The sequence below is a fragment of the Nannospalax galili genome, unplaced genomic scaffold (genome assembly GCF_000622305.1).
Source record: "Nannospalax galili isolate Female #2095 unplaced genomic scaffold, S.galili_v1.0 scaffold31, whole genome shotgun sequence".
In the NCBI taxonomy this organism is placed as follows: Eukaryota; Metazoa; Chordata; class Mammalia; order Rodentia; family Spalacidae; genus Nannospalax; species Nannospalax galili.
The window spans coordinates 6,929,909-6,935,533 of record NW_008332149.1 but is presented as its reverse complement, the minus strand read 5'-3'; the positions used below and the strand labels follow the sequence as shown (position 1 = coordinate 6,935,533).

At 44.3% G+C, this 5,625-nt stretch overlaps 1 protein-coding gene across 2 annotated transcripts in view; it reads right to left on the bottom strand.

The window, feature by feature from the left end:
* The window catches only part of Shtn1 (shootin 1), a 115,713-nt gene that overhangs the window by 2,099 nt on the left and 107,989 nt on the right, over positions 1-5,625 (bottom strand). The window lies entirely within an intron of this gene.

Here is a 5,625-nt window from a genome sequence, read left to right as displayed (position 1 = left end):
ACAAAAAAAAAAAAAAATGTTTCAACATGCACAACAGATAATCTTTAAGATGCCAGCCATTAAAAAAAAAAATGAAGCTATCAGATTACATAATAGGAGCACAAGGCCAGGAGAAGGCAGAAAAAGTCAAAGCAATTAACTACGGAAGTGTTAAAAAGTCTAATGCACCTACCTGTTTAGCTGCATGCTCGCTCAGGAAGTGTACAGCCCTGGCTCCTTTGTGCACCCCCCTCAATGCCACGCCCAGCCCCTGCCCTACCACCCTGGCTCTGCTGGAAGGAGCCAGGCCTGCACTTCCTTCTTTCTGAACCCCAGTGCAGCTCAGCTGTGAAGAGACTGCATGGAGAGGGGAGGGGATCACCCGGGCTCAGTGATGGACAGATAAGCGCAGCGGCCAGCTGTGCCCACCACAGCGCTACCACCCAGGAGAAAGACCTGACCTCAGGAGGTGGGGGAGGGGCGAGCAGTGAGGTGAGCTCAGGGACTGAACTCCATTACTGTTGCCAGAAACTTTCCTCCAACAGAAGAGAATTTCTTGAGAAAATTCTTAGTTTCAGAGGCACTTTTCTTCTCAGCAGAAGGTGCCTCCTTTCTGATGCAGGAATTATTTCTCAGGTCACACAGATGACAGTTTCCTTGTGAGAACAGAGGTGTCCCTCAAACACAGTCTCTTGCCAAGTATCAGGGAGACAGGCTATGGGTACCGTGTCCTCACAGAAGCTCTGGACAGCACCCACTCTGGGAAGGTTCTGGGCTACTGAGTGTGCCTGAAGGGAGATAACGAGCAGCTGAAGTAGGCAGGGCTGGGGCTCTGGGAACTTTTCTGGTCCTCTTGACCAATTCTAGGACCTTTCATCCCAAAGGACTGACTGTTAACCATGAGCCAGCTCACCACAATCTGGAGTCCCACCCAACGTGTGTTAGACAGCTGCTGGCCAGTGTCTGGTACTGCTCTGCCAGGCCTTCCCTAGGCCCAGTTTCCACTGCCCCTGACCTCTGGAGCAGGCCAGATCTGACAGGCACTCTCACACCTAGTACCTCTCCCTTTCTGGACTTCCCACAGCTAATTAAATGTTTCATGTTTGTCTCTCTGATAACATATAGGCATCCATGAGGCAGGGGTTGTTTACTTTTGTTTAAGATTCTATCTGTAGCTCCCAGCACACATCATTTGTAGAATAGACAAATGAACAAATAAACCAGAGAAAACTCAGAGTGAAAGCTTTGGTGTGAGTAGGTTTGGAGGTCTCTCTTATACACAGAAACAGAACAAGCCTTCTAGTATTTAGGACAGCCTACATGACCTGCTCACACTTATAAGCCTGAAGCCCAAAGACCACAGTCATCACTACAAACTCTGTCCAAATGCTTGAAAGTCATTCTCTGGCTAGCGGGTTATATTAAAGACATGACCTGGTCATCATCCTAAATGACTAACAGAGTGGTATCTGTCTTAGGGGGTACATCTGCCTCCCACAAGGGCCAATCAAGATGATGCACCTGCCGTGTAGGACCTGAGTCTTAACACATGGAGCTGCATATGCATCTGGGTTGGGAGGTGGGCAAGCTGGAAGAGATAGGAAGAGCTGGAGAATCAGTCCATAGGCCAGCCACTGCCATATGCCATTTGGGTGAGTCAGCATATCAGGGGCGCCCTGCATGAGCTATCCCAGGCCACACACAGACCTTCTCAGGGTTAAAAAAAAGTGGTTTTTTTTGTTTTGTTTTTTTTAATAAAAGATTACTACTTCACTTCTGCCTTGTATATCATGCAGCTCTTTCTCATGGCCAATTGGAAACTAGAAACAAACAGGTAAGGGGATTCTAGGAAGGGAAGCGGCAGCCTAGCTGAAAGCCACATAGAGGTCTGTAGGTCAAGTCCGGTTGGTTTCACCAGCTTGCGTGTGAGCCCACTGCTGACAGCCAGTCAGTCTGCTGGGAGCATGCAATGGTGTCTACCTCATTCAGGGTAAGCAGCTGCCATTAGTCCATACCAACCTTTGTTGCTTCTGTGGAACTACTGTGGGTGTTTTCGTGTGTATCTGCAGGTACAGGATGATTAACACCTCCTAGAAAAGCTGTCTTCATCAGCTGGGGGCTAAACACCAGGAACTGCTCTTGGCATTCCGCGACAAACAGGTCGATTGAACTGAAAACTTAGAAACCTTGTACTGTCAGGTTGAAACTGTTCTGGAATGATCTCAGTCCAAAGAACTGTTCATCTGCCATAAAGTATGCTGCTCAGGTACAGCGGAACCTAAGAAGTCACTTGCAGGCCAGGCTGAGAATCCCTCTGTTGACTCTCACTGACCTAGGCACAGTGGACACTTTGAATTCGTGCACTGAAGCAGTGACTGGTTTCCCAAGGACAATGATCACTGCCTTCGAACCCCAACAGGTCAAGACAGAAAGGGACCAGGGCAGTCCTCTGCTCCAAACTGTCCTTTTCCGCTTGGGAACAGTGATATGTGTGGAGTGGAAGCACTCGGCCTGAGAGCGTGCTTACTAGTCGGAACTGCCTCCTTCATGCCTCCCCTTAGTACCAGGCTATTTCCCTAAGGTGTGATCTCCTGGAAATATGACGATGATGCCACAGGGTAACTGGTAACCACTTTACTGATTTATTTCAGTTGTTTTCATTTGCTTCAGATCCATAAGGACAATGTCCACCCCTCAAGCTTTTCTCCACTCTGTAGCTCTTCTACTTCATTATCACCAGATCCTTTCCTAGTTTCCCTGGGGAGCTGCTCAAGGCTCCTTCTGGAATGAGACTTTGCCCCTAGGCTTCATTCTATTTCTATCTCTGTGACAGTTAATACTGTCAGTTTGACAGGATCTAGAAATCACCTAGGCAAGAAGTCTCTGGGTACGCCTGTGAGGGGTTATTTAGGTTGGGTTAACTGAGGTGAGTAAGACCCACCATAAATGTGAGTGGCTCCATTCCCTGGGCTTGGATCCTGGACTGAATAAAAAAGAAAGGGGGACTGGTCAATAGCATTGATCACTCTCTGCTTCCCAACTGCAAATGCAATGTGACCAGCTGCCTCAAGCTCACACCATGTCTTCCCTGCCATGATGGGCTGTACCCTCAAACAGTGAGTCAAAATAAATCCTCCTTCCTCAAGTTGCTCTTGTCAGGGTATTCTATCACAGCAACAGAGAAACAACCAACACAATCATCATCCTGTAGGAGAGTCTGGGAGCCCTTTTAGGGATGGTGCTGAGAACCAAGGCTCCTGTTCAAGGAAGCCACCAGGTTCTAGAAGCTTAAACCCAAAGCCTCTCCCCAAGGTAGAAATCCCAGAAGCTCTAATGCAGCAGAGCCCTAGGAATTATAGGACACTATGGTTATGTCTAATTTTTCTACTTCAGTGCAGCATCAAAGGACAGTGACTACAAATAAGTAATTATACTCATGAAGAGTCATGGCAGCCTTTTCTCTGATGAAGCTAATTAAACTGAAGAAAGAGGTGAGAGGGAGGAAGATTAGAGTCTGGGGACACTTGGGCTAAGAGAGATCACCAGTGTGAGTGAGTCTAACCCTTCTCTGTCAGATGCGGATGCCAAAAGAGCAAGTGGAACTTTGTCCAATGATGCACAACTTGTTAATAGCAGTTGCAGGTTCCCAACTATGGAATGATAGCCAGTATCTTTTTCTTCTTGCTACAACATACAACAGTTAGGACTGACTCAAATAGACCTTCGGGGATCATTTTAGACCATGTGCTCAATGGTTTGTTTCAAGACAAAAACAAAAAAACCCCAGCAAAGTAAAAGCTGAGACTCCATATATTATCTGTGGGACTCCATTATGACTGATGACGAAGTAGTTGTTTCAGAAAACAGCTACTGTTCTCCTGCTGCAGGAGAGCCAGGGCCAGGGCTCTGGCAGGTGGATCCCCCTTGCTGGTAAAAGGAGAGACCTGACTCCAAACCATACCGGTACTGGAAGAATCAGAACTGTTGCAAATGGCTCCACCAAAGCTGAGGTTGATAAAGGGATTCAGTGATTTCTCAGACTGTCACAGGAGACCGAAGAGCAGCATTCTAATTTTTTAAAAAGCCTGTCATTGTTTGCATTCAATGAAATTCCTTTCAAAATCAACTTTCCACATCCCAATTATATTCAACAACATTCTAGCTAACATTTCGGCTGCAATTCAAATTAACTAATGCCCAAAAGAGCCCTAATCGACACGGTTCTGAGCTCAATTGAATACAATCAAAGCTCATGAAATGAAGGGGGAAATGCTTATTTCATGCAAATTCTGAATATCGCTCAAGCTTAATTTTACTGATAATATAAAGGTGGGACATTTCGAACATTACAGTGAATGAAACTTTTAAGCGGTGAGAGTTATTTTATAAAATGCTACCTCTGAAAAGCTGATTGCCAAACAGTATAAAAACGGTTTGAGACATAAATGCCAAGTTCATTTCTATTTCACTTCTGAGGTAACTATCTTTCAAATCGCAACAGCTGGACTATTTAACACAATCTGGTGAATCAAAGTATAGTTCTTCTCTGGTCTCCCAGTGGGACGCCTGCATTAGTCGGTGGCAGCCATCCAACAAATGACGTAGACGATCTGAACTCTGTTTCATTTACCAAAAAAAGGGTAAAAACCACAATCATATTTACCACCTTCAAGGATAGAAAACGGAAAGATTTAAATTTGTCTTTATAAAGTAGTTTCCTGGGAAAACTCCAAAGAGGAAGTCAGCTTTCTGTTTCCCCTAGTGTAAAAATAAGTTTGTTTTTTTTCCCCCTCCAGGCCCTTTACACAGTGACCACAGCAGTGAACAGAGCGGCATTACAACAAACAACGGTCATAGCTGCTTTTGGAAACTCTGTTTTTCAGAGCTTTTAATGCATCGGTCTAACATTTCCAAAAAAATTAAGTTTCAAACATAAGCTGAGACTTTCTATCATAGTTCTAAAAAAGCTCAACATTTTTGGCTCTGTGTACTTTTTTAAAAATGCATTTTAATCTCAAAGACTATATTCGTTGGTCATTTTGAATCTGCTTTTATTTGTAGGAAGATAGATTTACTTTTTAAGTATAAAAAGTACTATTGAAGAGTACCTGGCCATGCTGGAAATCTATCAGTCTCTAAACATGGGCTTGCCTCCTCTTTTCACAGGTAACAATGGCTGAGCAAAGACCCGTGCTCAGCCCAGCAATATTTCCTTTAGTTTTATACCTGCCATGAAGTTTATGGTGGGCTGCATGAGGCTGAACTGGCTCATTTATTTTGCTAGTGTCAGGTGGATCAGGGACAGGTATGGATTCTGAGACTGAACAGTCCCCATTAGTGAAAGGAGCATAGGGAACACATGAACCGACTGCTTTGGGCTCAGCAAAGATTATAAAACGTGATATTTTTCTTATACTGGTGGGTTGTGTTAGTGTTTTTTGTTTGTTTGTTTGTTAGCTTTTTATAATTTTGCACAACTTTAGTCCTCATGAGAATTCACTTAGATCCCAGTTATTTAAAAACTGAGTGTTATTTACAAGACATAATGTTTTCCACAAAAGTCACCACAGGTAACAATGGTTCTTATAAAAAGCTGCCATGCACAATATTTGTGTTTTCAGATATATCTCTATCTGATCTGTATAG